A 19,114-nucleotide genomic window follows, 5' to 3' on the forward strand; every position below is an offset into this window, starting at 1 on the left:
TCTAATATATACTTGTAATTATGGTCTCCCTCTGTAAGTGGTGGTTTTGTTTTTTTTCCAGTTTAGGATTTTTTTTTTTTTTTTTTTGGAGGCAGGTACTTTTCTCCAGTAATCATAAGTAAAAGGCTTCCAAATTTAAGATTTTCCAATACTTTAGTATTCTATTTCATTCATTCTTAAAGGAGCAAATTCTTCATCTTTGTTGTCAATAAAGGTATCATTTTGTCAAGGGCCTACTGTTTGCCCTTTGATTTATATGCACTGTTTCATTTAATCTGAGGTTATCTAATTTAATAAATGAGTAAAAGCAAGGCTCAGGAAAATTATATAACCTGAGCCAGATTCTCCCCAGGTTTGGTTCCAAAATCTCCTGCCCTTTATATTATCCCAGCATCTCATAACTTACAGATGTATGTAGTTGTTCTTAAATGTTTGACAAGACTCTTTGCCAAGTTTAATAAGTTTGACTTATTGTTGCTATATATTAACTCCTGTGAAAGATAAATGTTTAAAAGATATATTGAGTTTATTTAGTGGTTTCAATCTTTTGATGTGTTTTACCATGCAGTTGAAATACAGTGGCCATAATTCTGAATAGTTGGTCTTGGTCATGCAGAATGTCTGGGAAATGAACAGAATTAGCTATCAGAATGTCATCAGTGAATCCAGATCTTAGGAAATGGCAGGACTGTTATATTAGAAAAGGTCAAAATTGTTATTTATAGCATGAGTTAGTCATTGGACAGAATGCCTTGTTATTAAGTCCTCATAAAGGGTAGCACTGGTAGCATACAATCTTGGGGAATTATAGGTACTGTATAAACTTATCACACAGAAAAAGATCCTCAAAGCTCATATATGTCATCCCTGTCTTCTGAAAGAACACAACTTACCTCAAATGTAAAATGGGAATTTTATTTGTCTTCTAAAGGTAATCAGCAAATGACTGGGAGGGGAGACTTCTGGCAGATGAATAAATCCTTGGTACTATGTTCTGGTTAGGAGCATCCAAGTACCATTTTGTAATCTTGACCAAAAAAAAAAAAAAGAATGGAAGTTAAATATAATTGTTGTAGTCCAGGTGAAGAATCTTATTATTTACAGGGTATTTTGGCCCATCAGGATTCTTGGAAGATTCTATTGCTGGTGAGAAAGTATGTGAACTGATTCTGTGCTGTTACTCAGTAAGTAAATATAAAGCAATTATTTTTATCCCAAGTGAGATTGACTTGTACTATGTGGTCATGAATCTTTCTCAGACAATAAAATAAGAATCCTACTAACCTTCACACTTTTGTCTGGAAGCTCAGCTGAGCTCTAGAGATCCCTTTTTAGACTTAGTAAGCTGTTGAACTTTATGCTTCTGTGAATGAAAATGACAAGATTGATGTGTTTCAAAGAATGTTTTCAGAGCATAAAGATATATGTGTGTCTATGCAGTGTGTGTGTAGGTATGTGTATGTGTGCGTATAATGTGCCCTCTCTTCTTTAAAACATGTCAGGAAATATTAGTCATTTTTGAGTATATGCAAAACAAAAAAAATCCTAGCTAAAAGGAATAGTTTTCTTTTTTTTCCAGAAAGGTAAAGCAAGTGTCTGAAAACTGAGCCTGTAATAGAATTGCTTTTTTTTTTTTTTTTTAAGATTTTATTTATTTATTTGACAGAGAGAGAGACAGCGAGAGCAGGAACACAAGCAGGGGGAGTGGGAGAGGGAGAAGCAGGCTTCCCGCTGAGCAGGGAGCCCAATGTGGGACTCGATCCCAGGACCCTGGGATCATGACCTGAGCCGAAGGCAGATGCTTAACGACTGAGCCACCCAGGTACACTAGAATTGCTTTTTTCAACAGAATTATAGCATAATTACTGAAGTGCCTTAATATATTTTATGCTGTTCTGTTAGAACTTTCTAGTATTTTTTATTCTTTAGAAGATTTTACTACAGTGAACTTAGAAAGGGGTCACAGTCCACACATTTGACAAATAAGTACAAAAGTAATAATACTGAATGGAAAATGCTTGCAACTACATTCCACAGAATAATGCAGTACCACCCCTAACCCTAACTTTAGTTATGCTAATTCATCACCTAACCCATCCAAGATTCGATTAAAGAATTCAGTAACGCACACCACAAAACTACCTACTCCCATGAAAAAAGTGTTTATTTTTAGTTATAGGTTCATAGAATCTTTTGGATCTTTATATTCCCTAGCCTTTTTAGTAGAAACAAAGTGAATAAACATACCTATCCTGTCTAAGAATTTGTAGTTGAATAGATGCATGGTTATTATTAAAATACAGTTGATTATATATCTCAAGTAAAATGTACATCAAAGAGCTCGTTGCCATCCATCAAAAAGAGGAAATGCCATTATGAGGAATTAATTATATTTAAGTAAAAGCTTTCAGGAAAAATTTAAAATACTAATGATGAAAAAAATAAATATCTGTGTTTCAACACTCTGTTTCTTTTCTGAAAAGTCAATCTCTGTTTGCTGTCCTACACATCTAAATTGGACCGGTTTGATTTGGACTATTTATGTTGGGAATTTTAAACTTAAGCATGGGTAAAAGGCTGTATCAGTATTTGTTAAGCCAGAAAATTTATGAATCAAACTTGTGGAGATTATTAAACTTTGGGCTGTCATTTTCTGCTTTTGGAAATTCTAGCTCTCTTTTGTTTTGTAGTAACTACAACTGTGTGACATAAAATCCAATTGCCAAACAAGTTAACAGCAAAATTTATTTTCATACTCTAAAAGCTTTCTGTTCATTAACTATTTAATAATGGAGAAATCTCTCATCTATATTCTCACATCTGTGTTCAGCTTATATTGTTTTGATAATTTCTGTGGAATAAGGAGTAGGTTGAAATTATTTTCCAGTTATATGTAAAGACAAACATTCTACCATTCTAACACAACTAATTTTATACTGTTAAAACTATATGTAACTATTGCTCATATCTTCACATTTGTCCATGTAACTCATTCCTTTACAGTACTGTTTTTATGAAATATCATAGATAAATTGTTCAGTTTATAAGGGATAATAAGTAACATAACAGTTATAAGGGATAATAAGTAACATATTATAAGGGATAGTAATATAAGGGTAATAAGGTGTCACTACTTACCTTCAATGTCAGTGTAACCATTGGTGATGCCCCACCTTTCATTCTAGAATTGGTTACTGTGCTGAAATTTCTGATTATCCTTCCCTCATATTTCTTTATAATTTTACTTACATGGATGTATTAGGTATTTACAAATTTAGAAAGGTATATTTCTTTATACAGTGACCTTTTTAAAAATCTCCAGTTATGCATGTTTTTTTTGGTAAAGCTCATCTTTAAGGCTTTTATGTACCTGTACCAGCTTAAGCTTGCTCTAGGAATTTTCCCTTGTATATTTACCTTTTTTTCTCATCTCTCTTTGCTCTTGTTTTAAGTGTATCTCCTGTGTATGGAATGTGACTGGATTTTCTTTTAATAAGACCTTTGTGATATTATTTTAAACTGGAAATTTAAATTTTTTACCTTAATTACTGATACACTTGGATTTGTTCTGCCATCTTACTGTCCTATTTTGTTCTATCCTTCCTTCCTTCGGAGTCTCCCTCCTTTCTTTCCTTCTCTCTCCTTTTCTTTCTTCCTTTCTTCCTTCTTTCCTCCCTCCCACCCACCCTTCCTCCCTTCCTCCCTCCCTCCTTCCCAGCTTTTTCAATATTCATTACCCCCTTACTGCTTGCCTTCTTTTGGATTGACTTTTGAATTATATTTAATTTTGCTTTCTTGTTTCTCCCATGCTTTGGAAGTTATGTGGTTGATTTCTATTCTTTTAGTGGTTACTTTAGAAATTTCAACAGGTTTATTTAACTTAGCATTAGAAATAGTTTATACTTATAAAATAAGATTCCCGAAGTAAGATTCTGGAATAAGGGATATGAGTGATTTCATGGCTTTAAAAAATATACTGCTAAATTCATCCAAAAAGTTCTATGAATGTATTCTACTATTGGCAATCCATAAATGTACATTTTTCACATTTGTGGCAAATGTTGAGTATTGTGATTATTTATGTATTTATTTTTATGTTAATTCAGTTGTGTACAGTTCTTTTTTGTTGATATCTTTATACATTGCTTAACATCTTAATGAGTGAGATCTTTTTTTTCCAATTTAGCTATTACCAAATTTTATGTGCTCATTATAAAATTAATCATTTATTTGAGGCTTGTAGTTTTTAGTGTCTATGCAAGAGTCTTGAATTTGTTGGTTAATTTATCTCAAAAATTTGTATGTCATCATGATTACACTTTTATTACAGAATCTACTATTTAAACATATATTTGTTTATGTCTTTCTCTCCCCCAGACTGGGGCAATATTATATTCAAATCTGTACTTACATTACCTGAAAGGATGTTCATGAGGGTAATCCTAAATGCCAGGCATAGTGGACTTTTTTTCTGAACTACCAACACTATCTTTGAGTGCTATAAATTAAGCCAGATTATTATTATATTTCAATGATGGCTCCAAAGAGGACAGAAGTTAATATGTTTAGTCAATTTGCCCTATTTACCTTGAAGTCAATTGCTTCAATTTAAATGTTTTATTGTTACATGTTACTTTATTGAATGAACTTGAGTGAAGATAGAGGAACATTGTTCATATTCCTCCCATCCCCTGATTTTTTCTATAGTATGATAGTTTCTTCTTCAATGTTCATTTCCATTGAATTAAATCATTTATAAAAGGAGTTCATACCAAATAGCAGCTACTATACTAAATATTAAGAATTAAAATTTAATTAAGATATTTTCTTATATCTCGTCATAGTTTTTGTAGTTGATTCCGGAAATGTCTGTTTCCATTTAGTTACTTCATTGACTTATTAGGATGTGACTATATAATGGTACTGTGGTAGGCCCACTTTTGATATTTATTTATTTATTTATATTTGTAAATAGCTATTTTTTCTTTCCATCTATTTTATTTTATTTTACTTTATTTCAGTTTTATTGAGGATTCATTGACGTATCAAATTGTAAAATATGTAAAGTGTACATCATGGTAATTTGATTATGTATACATTGTGAAAATATTTCCATTTAGCTACTGAACACATCCATCACCTCACATATGTATCTTTTTTGTTGAGAATATTTAAATTCTCTCTTAGCAAATTTAATGATACAGTGTTATCAACTATGTTTTACATTAGATCCTCAGACCTTATTCATCTTATAGCTGAAAGTTTTACTCTTTTGCCACCTTCTTCCTATTTTCCCAACATCTCTAGCTCGTGAAAATAACCACTTTCAGCTCTCTGTTTCTATGAGTGTGGCTTTTTTTTTTTTTTTTAAGATTCCACATATAAGTAATACCATACAGTATTTGTCTTGTATTTATCTTTCTGTTTGTTTTATTTCACTTGGTATAATGTCCTCAGGGTCCATCCATGTTGTCACAAATGGCAATATTTCCTTTTTTCTCATAGTTGAATAGTATTCTGTTGTACACATATACCACATCATCTTTATCCATTCATCTGTTTCCAGATACTTAGGTTGTTGCCATATCTTGACTATTGTAAATGATATTGTAACGAACATGGGAGTACAACTATCTCTTTGAAGACCCTGTTTTCATCTCCTTCGGTTATGTAGCCAGAAATGGGAATGCTGGAGCATATGGTATTTTTAGTTTTAATTTTTTGAGGGACCTGCATACTGTTTTTCATTGTGGCTGCACCAACTTACATTCCCACCAAAGTGCACAAGGGGTCCCTTTTGTCCACCTTCTTCCCAGTATTTGTTATCTCATCTTTTTGATGATGGCCGTTCTAATAGGGGATATCTCATTGTGATTTTAACTTAATAGTTATTTTTGATAATACAGTAAGCACCCATGAAATCCACGCTCCAAAGAAAAAGTAAGATGTTGACAAAAATCTACTTCTAAACACCTGGTTTTGCCCTTTTATTGACCCATCCCTTTACCTCCCCTTACCCAAGTTAACCATCATCCTGAATTCTCTATTCTTTATTCTTTGTTTAAATTTTGTAGTTTTATTTCATCACTATGTATTACTAAAATGTGTGTGTGTGTGTGTGTATTTGGATGTTAAATTATAAGGGCTCAAAGGAAATGTTGAAAAAAAAAAAGCTGGGGGCATCACATTGCCTGATTTCAAGCTTTATTACAAAGCTGTGATCACCAAGACAGCATGGTATTGGCACAAAAACAGACACATAGATCAATGGAACAGAATAGAGAGCCCAGATGTGGACCTTCAACTCTATGGCCAACTAATCTTTGACAAAGCAGGAAAAAATATCCAATGGAAAAAAGACAGTCTCTTCAATAAATAGTGCTGGGAAAATTGGACAGCTATATATAGAAGAATGAAACTTGACCATTCGCTTACACCATATACAAAGATAAACTCTAAATGGATGAAAGACCTCAATATGAGACAGGAAACCATCAAAATCCAAAGGAGAACATAGGCAGTAACCTCTTCGACATTGGCCACACCAACTTCTTTCAAGACACGTCTCCAAAGGCAAGGGAAACAAAAGCAAAAATGAACTTTTGAGACTTCATCAAGATAAAAAGCTTCTGCACAGCAAAGGAAACAGTCAACAAAACAAAGAGGCAACCCATGGAATGGGAGAAGATACTTGCAAATGACACTACAGATAAAGGGCTGATATCCAAGATCTATAAAGAACTTCTCAAACTCAACACCCAAAAAACAAATAATCAAGTCAAAAAATGGGCAGAAGACATGCACAGACACTTCTCCAAAGAAGACATACAAATGGCTAACAGACACATGAAAAAATGTTCATCATCATTAGCCATCAGGGAAATTCAAATCAAAACCACATTGAGATACCACCTTACACCAGTTAGAATGGCAAAAATTGACAAGGCAAGAAACAACAAATATTGGAAAGGTTGTGGAGAAAGGGGAACCCTCTTACACTGTTGGTGGGAATGCAAGGTGGTACAGCCACTTTGGAAAACAGTGTGGAGGTTCCTCAAAAAGTTAAAAATAGAGCTACCTTATGACCCAGCAATTGCACTCCTGGGTATTTACCCCAAAGACACAGATGTAGTGAAAAGAAGGGCCATATGCACCCCAATGTTCATAGCAGCAATGTCCACAATAGCCAAACTGTGGAAAGAGCCGAGATGCCCTGCAACAGAAGAATGGATAAAGAAGATGTGGTCCATATATACAATGAAATATTACTCAGCCATCAGAAAGGATGAATACCGAACTTTTGCATCAACATGGATGGGACTGGAGGAGATTATGCTAAGTGAAATAATTCAAGTAGAGAAAGTCAATTATCATATGGTTTCATAAGGAAAAGCATGGAGGACATTAGGAGAAGGAAGGGAAAAATGAAAGGGGGAATCAGAGGGGGAGATGAACTGTGAGAGACTATGGACTCCGGGAAACAAACAGGTTTTTAGAGGGGAGGGGGGTGGGGGGATGGGTTAGCCCAGTGATGGGTATTAAGGAGGGCATGTACTGCATGGAGCACTGGATGTTATATGCTAACAATGAATCATGGAACACTACATCAAAAACTAATGATGTACTGTATGGTGACTAACATAATAAAAAATAAATAAATAAATTATAAGGGCTCAGAGGTAGAATAAAGGACCAGATTGTCAAATCAAACTCAAACAAATCTAAAATTACTGAGTACCAAACTTTACTAATAATTTCAACACTATAAGCAATCAAGTAGAATGGGAACAGTAAGAAAAAAATCTGCTATATATAGCAGGACTCCCTAGTTCTTGTTTTCTGCATTGGACACACACTTTTTAGCTCAGAATAATATATGAGGAAGAATCTAATGAAGTTTAAGGCTCACCTCAGGGTGTATGTGATGTTCTCCAGAGAGACCTGGCTCATAAATCTTTAGATTTTAGGTGTGTTTCCATTAGGCAATCTCAAATCATGGGCATTCTACTCAAAGTATTCCAAAGGTAAAGATTCTTTTCCTAAAATACACTATTAGTCTATTTTCCTGGAGATCCAGTTTTGTTTACAAGGAAATTATACTGGATCATCTGCCTTATTTTCCCCCAGGAACATTCTTCCTCTCCCCACTAGTAATTGGGTAAGAAATATATCATTAGCTACTTTACCTCTTCACTTCATGTGATGAGAAAACAACTATTTTGAGTTGCTGCCTAGGTATTTTATAGTATGACAACCCTGATCACACCGAGTCTGGACATTTGGATAAGGACCTGAGCTTGGAATTCCTGCCACAAGTTGCTGCTTTGTTTTTCCTGGGTCACCTTTTAAAATAACCACATAAGAGTTTAGCCCATGTAAAGTTGGTGACCTCCGCCCCAGCCACCTTAAAAGTAATAGGGGCTTGTACATCCAAATGGCCAACAGACACATGAAAAAGTGTTCAATATCGCTCGGCATCAGGGAAATCCAAATCAAAACCTCAATGAGATACCACCTCACACCAGTCAGAATGGCTAAAATTAACAAGTCAGGAAATGACAGATGTTGGCGGGGATGCGGAGAAAGGGGAACCCTCCTACACTGTTGGTGGGAATGCAAGCTGGTGCAGCCACTCTGGAAAACAGTATGGAGGTTCCTCAAAAAGTTGAAAATAGAGCTACCATACGATCCAGCAATTGCACTACTGGGTATTTACCCCAAAGATACAAAAGTAGGGACCCGAAAGGCTACGTGCACCCCGATGTTTATAGCAGCAATGTCCACAATAGCCAAACTGTGGAAAGAGCCAAGATGTCCATCAACAGATGATTGGGTAAAGAAGATGTGGTATATATATACAATGGAATATTATGCAGCCATCAAAAGGAATAAGATCTTGCCATTTGCAACGACGTGGATGGAACTGGAGGGTATTATGCTGAGCGAAATAAGTCAAACAGAGAAAGACATGTATCATATGACCTCACTGATATGAGGAATTCTTAATCTCAGGAAACAAACTGGGGGGTTGGGGGGGGGGAGGGTGGGGTGGGAGGGATGGGGTGACTGGGTGATGGACACTAGGGAGGGTATGTGTTCTGGTAAGCGCTGTGAATTGTGCAAGACTGTTGAATCTCAGATCTGTACCTCTGAAACAAATAATGCAATATATGTTAAGAAAGAAAAAAAGAAGAAGAAGAATATAGCAGGAGGGGAAGAATGAAGGGGGGGGAAATTGGAGGGGGAGAAGAACCATGAGAGACGATGGACTCTGAAAAACAAACTGAGGGTTCTAGAGGGGAGGGGGTTGGGAGGATGGGTTAGCCTGGTGATGGGTATTGAGGAGGGCACGTTCTGCATGGAGCACTGGGTGTTATGCACAAACAATGAATCATGGAACACTATATCTAAAACTAATGATGTAATGTATGGGGATTAACATAACAATAAAAAAAATTTAAAAAAAAAAAAAAAAGTAATAGGGGCTTGCTACCCTGCCCTCTATCTCTCATCCCCTCAATACCTGGGATAGAGGACTGTCCCTTCCCTGGCTCTGTGAGCCTCATACCTGCCTCGTCCCATTTCTAGGATTTGTAAGTAATAAATATTGTGACTTTATTTCCTTTGCATGAGTGTACTGAAACTGTGCCCCTCAATCAAATCAACCTCAAGGTTTTCCCTTCCTCAAAATGTGAGTTCAGATGCTGAGGGAGCTACCTGCTGATTCTGTGTGGCTGGCTTGTGTCTCCTCATTCAGCAGTTAAGAATCTGCATGTTCTTAATTTAATACACAAGTTACAGGGCTCCCAACACACTTTTCAGACACTTTCTATGGTGTATCCAGCTAAGCTTGACCATAGAAGACACTTCCACAGAGATGACAAGAGACTGAGGGATCCATGCATTCTGCAGCTTCTAGGTGTATAAGTTGCTCCAAATGGTACTTTCCTAATGTATTATTATTGGTGGTCAGTGTGACAGTGTCCTGTTGCACAATTTGATTACATTTATGTTGTCCATTTACGCATTTAAACTTTTGTAGGAGTTTAATTTTACTTGTTTCCTGACTAGCTGGCTGCCTGATGAAAATGATTACATAAATATTACAACTTGGAATAATATTATAAAAGGTGATAGTGTTTGGTGTTCCAGTGTAAATACAGAAGGTGAATTTTTATGTGCGGGGACAAATAAATCTGTAAGCATAAAGTAAAAGGAAAGTGGACATAGGAAAACCTTATGAATAACTGAAAACTGAAATTTATTTGGCTTCTAATCTTTTTGATCTTGCTTGTCAGTGTATTTACTGTCTAACATAAAGTGCTGTCAGTTAGTGGCCTGTCTTTTTCAAATGTAGCAGAGTAACCTCTTCGGCAAAATAACCAGGTTTTCTAAAAACAATGGAAATTAATAATTGGATGTAAAAGGCAGAGAAAAGATCAAAAATATAAATGCATCATTCTAAGATATGCTCCTGAGAACAAAAACATGGTCACAAGTCACATAACTGCTGAGAATATTAAAAAGTGGAATACACAGTTAATATGATAAAAAAAAAGCAGTCCTTTTTCAGATGATAATGTTGGAAATCACATAATATCAATATATTATATAAAATATAAAAGGATAATTACTATATATATATATTACTTAAATTTGAATAGAACTATTGACTTACTGAAAATGAATCAGCTCATTATATCTGTTTGCAGGAGTGAGAATTGCTTGACCACTTTTTCTTCTGTTTATCACTGAAAATCTATGATACAAGAAAAAAAGGTTTTCTCTTAATTTATCCATTTAGTGATTATTTTGTGAGCCATCGAGTGGACTAGAACAGGTGCAATGGCATCAAACTAATAGAGCACCAGCTATCTATGCAGCAAGAATTGAGAGTAATGACACATTTTTGAAAGATAAGAACTAAATGATCATTCACATATTCCTTTATTTATGGAGAAGGCTGGCAGTCATCAATAGATCTCAATTCAGAGTTGAAGGACACAGTGAAAAATGTGAATACTTTTCCATCACAGGTATTTTAGTGTGCACACTTTTAAGTATGTTCTATGAAACTCTGCATGAACGGGTGACCAAGATTTGGTGACTCAAACCCACTAGTTATAGGTTAATAGCAATTGCTTAAAATGTGAGCATGTGATTGAATATATCCCTGGATCTATTAGGAAGAAAAAGCCCTCCCCCCAATCTCTGAGGGGTGTTTTGAGAAGATAAAATCACAGACATTACCAGCTCTAGAGGTGAGTTTGCTTAAGAATGGAGCCAAAACAGAAATAGGTGTGAGATATGGAGAAGGCTTGATCAAGTCTCAAGGATATTGTTTAAACCAATGGATTTATTTGTGGTTGAAGCCACATTTGCCACAAATTTTTGGTTTTTATTCTTTAGCCCTTTGAATGTGGTATTTTGCCACTTGAAAAGGAAGGAATCCTAAGTATCATATGGTAATTCATACCCCAGATTCTTTTTTTTAATGTTTGAAATTAAATAGTACTTAGATCCATTCGATTTTTTTTTTTCAGTTTTTGATGTAGTGTTCCATGATTCATTGTTTGCATATAACACCCAGTGCTCCATGTAATACATGCCCTCCTTAATACCCATCACGGGCTAACCCATCTCCCCACCCCACTCCCCTCTAAAACCCTGTTTGTTTCCTGGAGTCCATAGTCTCTCATGGTTCATCTCCCCCTCTGATTTCCCCCCCTTCATTTCTCCCTTCCTTCTCCTAATGTCCCCAAATTCTTGAGTCATGCTAAATAGATTTAAATCCTGGCCCCACCACTTACTTACTGTGTGGTCTACTAGTTTCTTTATGCCTCAGTTTCATTATTTATAAAAAAATGAGGACAATAATAGTACTTACCTCAAAGAGTTCTTGTGATGGCAAAAAGAGATGAGGTATATAAGTTACAATATTTGCAAATGAAACATATGTAAAAGAACTCAGTATCTGGCATATTTTAAAGGCTTAATGTTAATTTACATTATTTTTATCTTTATTACCATTTATATATGAATTGTCAGCCATTAAAAACTTCATCCAAATCTGCATAAGAACCCACAAACACAAAAATACTTCCTAGAGCTGAATAAAACAAAGGAATGGAATGGGAACTCATTCTCTAAAATTCCAAATTGAAACTTTAAAGAAAGATTTCAGGGGGATGTAGGACAGGACGAACAGGGCTGGCAAAATAGATGGAACGTATCCAAACTGGCACCCACCAGCATCAAGCCAGCTAGGCTGAAGGGACACAAGCAAAATGGCACCTGCTTCCATTCCCAGAGAAAGTTTCTACAGATCCTTGCTCCTCTAGCACACACTCTAAAATTAGTCAGCAAATCTTCATGTATGACCCAGGCACTTTTTAAACTGCTGCATCTGCACTGGGTCTTGGGATGAGTAATATGGTGCACAGGTTCTCCTGGACTTAAGCCTCACTGATTTTCAAAGCCAGGCATTATGAGGGTTTGTCTTCCTGGTGCAGATCCTGAGGGCAGGAGGGGCTGATGTGGGGCTTGAACCTTTCACTGCTCAGGGAGGACCCCTATTGCTGCAAGATCCCTCCAGCATGTGGGTTGTTATGCTGAGGAGTTGATTCCTGTTTCTCTGTTCCTATTACCCTTCTCAGTGTGGCCTTTTTCTTTTTATCTTTAGGTGAGGAAGGGCTGTTCTGCTGGTTGTTCTCAGAGTGAGTTGTACTATATATGTAATTGCAACTTTTCTGTGTCCATGGAAGAAGGTGGGCTCAGGATCCTCCTACTTCTCCATCTTCCCCTCTGTCTTCAGCCAGGACCTTTATTAAAAAAAATAATAATTTCACAATATCGATCTCCAAAGTGAATTCTCCAGCAACATGTGTATACTTTCTATTATTTAAAAATATTTTCACTTTTAAAAATTAGTTCTTAAATGTTTCAAGAAGAGAAATACAACTTTGGTTTACAAATTAGGTGGGAAATAATGTCTACCAGTTTCTTCACATGCACATACTGATTTGTTCAGAGCCTATATCCAATTTTAAATTTTCATATAGTGAATCCTTTATGTGTAATTCCTCTCAGTGCTAAATATATCCATTCTCCACTTATGGGTACTTAAGTAGGAATTGTCATCAACTCAACAAGTAGTTCAAAGTAGGAAGAGTACTCCAAAGAAGTAGATTTCTCAGGGGGTACATAGAAACTCTCTTTGTTTGTTTGCTGACCCAGGGGACTGTGGGACCTTAAGGTAACTTTCTGGCCTTTTTAGATTTGTCTTTCTTTATCTTAAAATTCCTGCAGGTAAAATATTCTTCATCCCAGGATTGAACTCAGAGATCATCAAAATGAGAGGTGGATAAAAATAATAAAATAGTATATGCCAATTATATCTCATTATTAAAAAAAGATGAAATAGGTACATTCATAAATCAAACATATGTAGTGATAAAAAAGAATGAACTACTTCTACATGCAAAGAAAGAAAGCAGAGGGGCGCCTGGGTGGCTCAGTCGTTAAGCGTCTGCCTTCAGCTCAGGTCATGATCCCAGGGTCCTGGGATCGAGCCCCGCATCGGGCTCCCTGCTCGGCGGGAAGCCTGCTTCTCCCTCTCCCACTCCCCCTGCTTGTGTTCCCTCTCTCGCTGTCTCTCTCTCTGTCAAATAAATAAATAAAATCTTTAAAAAAAAAAAAAAAGAAAGAAAGAAAGCAGAAAAGTGCTATACTAACACACACACACACACACACACACACACAGTGGAGGTGGAAATATTTTTTGGGAGATTCCTTAGAAGCCAAAACATAGGGGGAATAAAAGTCTTGCCCCAAGTCACACAGCTAGTTAATAATGGAGGTGGGATTATAAAATTTACCTAGGAAATACCATTTGATAACAACATGCAGATTTTGTAAAAATGAGGTCTGAGGAAGTCTCATTTTTATGTTTCTTTTGCCTTTACTACTTGGGGTGCATTATTAGTGGCATTAATAACCATCACTATTTGAATAACATTGTAAAAGCATTATTTATTCAATACTGATTTTTTTGTGCTAAACTAAAAATTATATTTAAGGAATCATTTGTAATTTCCCCAAATAACTATATGGCTAAAATAAAATTCTGGCTTTGAATATTTAAATCAGGAAATAAGAAAAGACCAAGGACACCAAGGACTATGTTTGAACCATTTCTCATAAGAAAAAAAAATAATTTTTCAATTTTATAAATTTCATAATGAATTTTTTCATTTTCACTTAATTTTAAGATGCTTTGGTTTCATAAAAAATATTCCATGTCACTTCACACCCATTAGAATGTTACTAAAAAAACAACAAGTGTTGGGAGAGGATTTAGAGAAATTTGAATGCTTGTGCACTGTTGGGAGAGATATAAAATGGTACAGCCACTATGGAAAACAATATAGTGGTTTCTCAAAAAATTAAAAATAGAATTAGCAGATGACCCAGTTTTTTCCATTTCAAAAGAGTTGAAAGCAAGCCCTCAAAGATAATTGTACACCCGTGTTTTTAGCAGCGTTAGTCACAATAGGCAAAAGTGGAAGCAACCCATGTGTCTATCAGTGGGTAAGTGGATAAACAGAATGTGTTATATATGTACAATGGCATATTATGTAGCTTTAATAAGGAAGAAAATCCTGACACATGCTACAACATACATGACCTAGAGTACTTTATGCTAAGTGCAATAAGCCAGTCACAAAAGACAAATACTATATGATTCTACTTTCGCTGAAGTATATAGAGTAGTCGAATTCATAGAGACAGAAAGTAGAATGGTGGTTGCCAGAGGCTGGGGGTAGGGGAGATTGGGGAGTTGTTTATTGGGTACAGAGTTTCAGTTTTGCAAGATGAAAAAATCTCTTCTGGAGATTAGCATAATTGAATATACTTAACACCACTGAATTGCACACTTAAAAATGGTTAAGGTGATAAATTTTATGTTATATACATTTTGCCACAATTATAAATAAATACAAATCCAAGGAAAAAAGTCATCCCAGATGATTGTAGTGTTGCAACTAGAGTTTAGAACAATTGTGCCTGTCTATACCAATGGTTCTCAAGGTGTGTCCCTGAATTAGCAGTATCATTTTAACCTGGGAACTTCAAAGAAATTTTTCATTGAGTGTTTTATTCACCCTACTTAATAGGAAAAACCAGAATCTGGATTAATATTGGGGTAAACTCTGGTCCCCACTAAAAATAAAATTCATAGTGTAGTGATTTTTTTTTTGTAAAATGAGTAAAATTAGTATAGTGTAGGAATTCAAAAGGTGTTCAATACTGTTTTATGTTTACCTTAGAAGATACTTATCTATAAAATAAATAATTTCACTTTTAGAAAATTTGTTCAAGGCAATAGTAATGCAAATAAAATTAGAAGATAGTGATCACTGTAAATAATGTTTAAAAGTTATACAGATTGTTTTATGTGGACAAATGGACATTCCCATAGGGTACTTCTCAAAATATTTTTTCTCCTAATTTTATTGAGATACAGTGATACAGTTGATATACAGCATTGTATGTTTAAAGTGTATGACATAATGATTTGGTATATGTATGTACTGTGAAATGATTTCCTAAGCTTAGCATCCATCACCTCATATAGTTACATTACATTTTTCTTGAGATGAAAACTCATAAGATCTACTATCTTAGCAGCTTTCACATATACAATGATATTGTTACACATGGACAAGTCTTTGGAGACACTGGCCATGGTGCTGAAAATAAATTCTAAATGCTCTCTGGTGTTCCAAGTATTGCCTCTTTGGTTTCTAGATGATGAGAGATGAGAGGAGGGACAGTATTGTGGTAGCATTGGGTGGCAAAGACCACAATGAGATATTTGAAGGGTTCAGAGCACCCAGTGAATATCATTTGGAATGGAAATATCTCAGTATTTCAACAACTGGCCTGGATGTACTGCTGTATACTGATTAAGATCAGTCCTAACTATATTTTATTCACTTTTAAAAGTTCATGAGCACATGCATCTGCCAACTTTAATTAGTTTTAATACATTACATTGGAAATATAACAATGTCATGAAATGTGATGTCTGGATTTGAATTAGATCAAGGTTCTGGAAAGTTGGGGGTATTAGTACAATAATAGGGACTGAATTGTAAAATTTCAGAATAAAAATCAGAGTTGTGTGATCCAAGATAAACATGTAATCTCACAAGATAGTAATAGTTCAGTGGTTTTCACAACCTACTGTTTAAACTGTTAAATTGGTCTGGAGAAAGGGGTGAAAACTGCTTAAGTACTTTGTGGAAGTTGCTAAATTAAAAAACTGGCTAAATGTAACCTAAGAAAATAATAATTCACAATGATTACTTTCAATTATGAGTTTTGAACATCCTGGTGAATGATGTTTGAATAACTATTTTTGTGTAATATATATGTCATATTATCTTTCCAATCATGTCATATTATCTTTCCAATCATGTGTAGTATATATGTCATATTATCTTGATAATTACTATTAGTTTTACATTGACACACATAACTTACCTTCCTGTGCATTTATAAGGATAACTCTATGCTATATCTAGTAAAAAAGAGAAATATATTTTTCTTGTATCTAGTAAAATAGAAATATGGTTTTTTTCTCAGCATGGAAAAATATTAGTTTCTTTATTTTATGGCTCTAATGAACCCTCTAGGAAGCTAGTAAAATGTAACCAAAATAGTACTGAGAGGTTTTTTTCCTTTTATCTTGAATCCCTTGAGGGTAAATTACTGACAATGTACCTCAACATTTCATAATACTCTAGAATATATTTCCTACAATCAGGATCTCTTAACATAACTAGACTACAGCCATCAGAATCAGGAAATTAACAGTGATACTTGATATCGTCTAATAAGCAAATCCCCCTCAAGTTTTGCCAGTTTTCCCAATAATATCCTTTATAGCAAAGTATCCAATTCATGATCACATGTTGCATTTATTTGTCATGTTCCTTTAGATTTATTCCTCCAATAATTTTGTAAAATTTGCATTTATTTTATGTTTCCTCATGATTAGATTCATGGTATGCACTTTTGCCAAGAATATCCCAGAAATGATGCTTTGTTTTTATTGTATCTTATCAGATAGTACACAATTTGTTAATCTTAATCACTTTATTAAGGTAGTGTTTGTTTTTGTTTTTTTTTTAATTTTTAAGATTTTATTTATTTATTTGTCAGAGAGAGAGACAGAACACAAGCAGGGGGAGAGGCAGGCAGAGGGAGAAGCAGGCTCCCTGCCGAGCAAGGAGCCCGATGTGGGACTCGATCCCAGGACCCTGGGATCATGACCCGAGCCGAAGGCAGCCGCTTAACCGACTGAGCCACCCAGGCGTCCCATTAAGGTAGTATTTGTCATGTTTCTCCATTTTAAATTACTGTTCCTTTCCTATGTATTCAATACATATTTTATTTTGATATATAGGAAACCATGTAAATATCACATTGCTCAGCAAATATTTACCTACTAAACCTAACATCTATTGATGTTTTTTGGCTGAATTAATTATTTCAAATAAGTTTCCAAATGGTGATTTTCTTTTTTTTTTTAACATTTTATTTATTTATTTGAGAGAGAGAGAGAGAATTCAAGTGGCAGGGAGGGCCAGGGGGAGAGGGAGAATCAGGCTCCCTGCTGAGCAGGGACCCTGATTTGGGGCTCAGTCCCAGGACCCTGAGATCATGACTTGAGCTGAAGGCAGACACTTAACCAACTGAGTCACCCAGGTGCCCCCCAGATGGTGATTTTCTAGATGAATTGTTCCTTCTTTATTTAGACATTGACATTCTACTATAAGTGACAGTTTCACTAGTCTCAATTAATTATCAGTGTGGACTTTGGATTTCTGTTTTCTTTAATGAGCGAAAATTAGTGACTACTGTTACTGTTATTTATTTAACTACATACTTTGCATTAAAATCAACTTTTTTGGAATGTAACATACCTATATGAAATAAAACTATTTTAAGTGTATTTTGAGTTTTGATAAATGTATATACACCCATGTAACTACCAAACCGATCAATATATAGATCATTTCTTTCACATTAAGTTTATTTATTTATCTCTGCACCCAACATGCGGCTCAAACTCATGACCCTGAGATCAGGAGTTGCACTCCAGGCACCCCCATTTTTTAACCTTAAAATGTTCCTTCTTGTTCCTTTGCAGTCTACCTCTCCACCCACATAACATGACCATGGGTAACTTCTTTTGTTTTTAGTCACTAAAGTACAGTTTTGCCTATTGTGGAATTTTATATACATGGAACTGCACTATATGTACCTCTTCTGTGGCTGGATTGTTTTTCTCATTACAATGATTTTGATGCATATCTGTGAAGTTGAGTGTATCAGTTTGTTCCTTTTTACTGTTGTAAATTTTGCCATTTATATGCCAAAATTTGTTTATGCATTCACCAAATGATGGACATTTTGGTTATCTTTAGTTGGGAATAAAGCTGCCATGAACATTCATTTACAAGTCTTTTTGTGGACTGGATATATGCTATTCTTTTGGGGGGGCAAGTATTTATGGTTAGAGTTGCCAAGACTTGTCATTATATTTAACTTTATTTATATATATATTTATAATAAACTGTCCAATTATTTTCCAAAGTGGATATACCATTTAATATTTCTACTTGCAACCTTTGAGAGTTCTAGATGTTTCAAATCCTCATCAATAGCTGATAATTTCAGCCTTCTTAATTTTTACTACTCTAGATTGTATGCAGTGATATCTGATTATGGTTTTAATTTGTACTTCCCTGATGGCTCAAGCATGCTTTTATGTGTTTATCGGCTATATATATATATATCTTCTTTTGTGATGTGTCCATTCAAATATTTTGTTCATTTTGTATCATGTTGTTCATTTTCTTCTTACTGAGTTGTAAGAATTCTTGTATTTGGAAAACAATTCCTTCATTGTGTATATATTAGTAGTATTTTCTCCTTTTTCTTCATTTGTCTTTAATTTTCTCAAAGGTGTTTTTGGAAAAGCAAAAGTTTTTTATTTGATGAAGTCCAATTCAATTTTTAAAAAAAAAAATTTTTTTTTCTG

The 19,114-nt window shown here is 34.9% G+C and overlaps 1 protein-coding gene across 11 annotated transcripts in view; it reads left to right on the top strand.

Annotated features, from left to right (window-relative positions):
• LOC116633800 (glutamate-rich protein 2-like) overlaps positions 1–19,114 on the top strand; it is a 497,520-nt gene that overhangs the window by 276,225 nt on the left and 202,181 nt on the right. For 5 of the 11 annotated variants that reach the window (XR_004299784.1, XR_004299785.1, XR_004299786.1 and 2 more), the window contains one exon: positions 1,123–1,184. The exons of 1 other annotated variant lie outside the window; for it this stretch is intronic. The gene's annotated coding sequence lies outside the window, so the exon portion shown is untranslated. Of the gene's footprint in view, positions 1–1,104; positions 1,185–1,666; positions 1,706–17,229; positions 17,268–19,114 lie in introns of those variants that run through there. 5 more of the 11 variants (XM_032406508.1, XM_032406506.1, XM_032406507.1 and 2 more) reach the window with 5 other exon arrangements.

This window comes from Phoca vitulina, unplaced genomic scaffold, assembly GCF_004348235.1.
Source record: "Phoca vitulina isolate PV1807 unplaced genomic scaffold, GSC_HSeal_1.0 scaffold8, whole genome shotgun sequence".
NCBI lineage: Eukaryota > Metazoa > Chordata > Mammalia > Carnivora > Phocidae > Phoca > Phoca vitulina.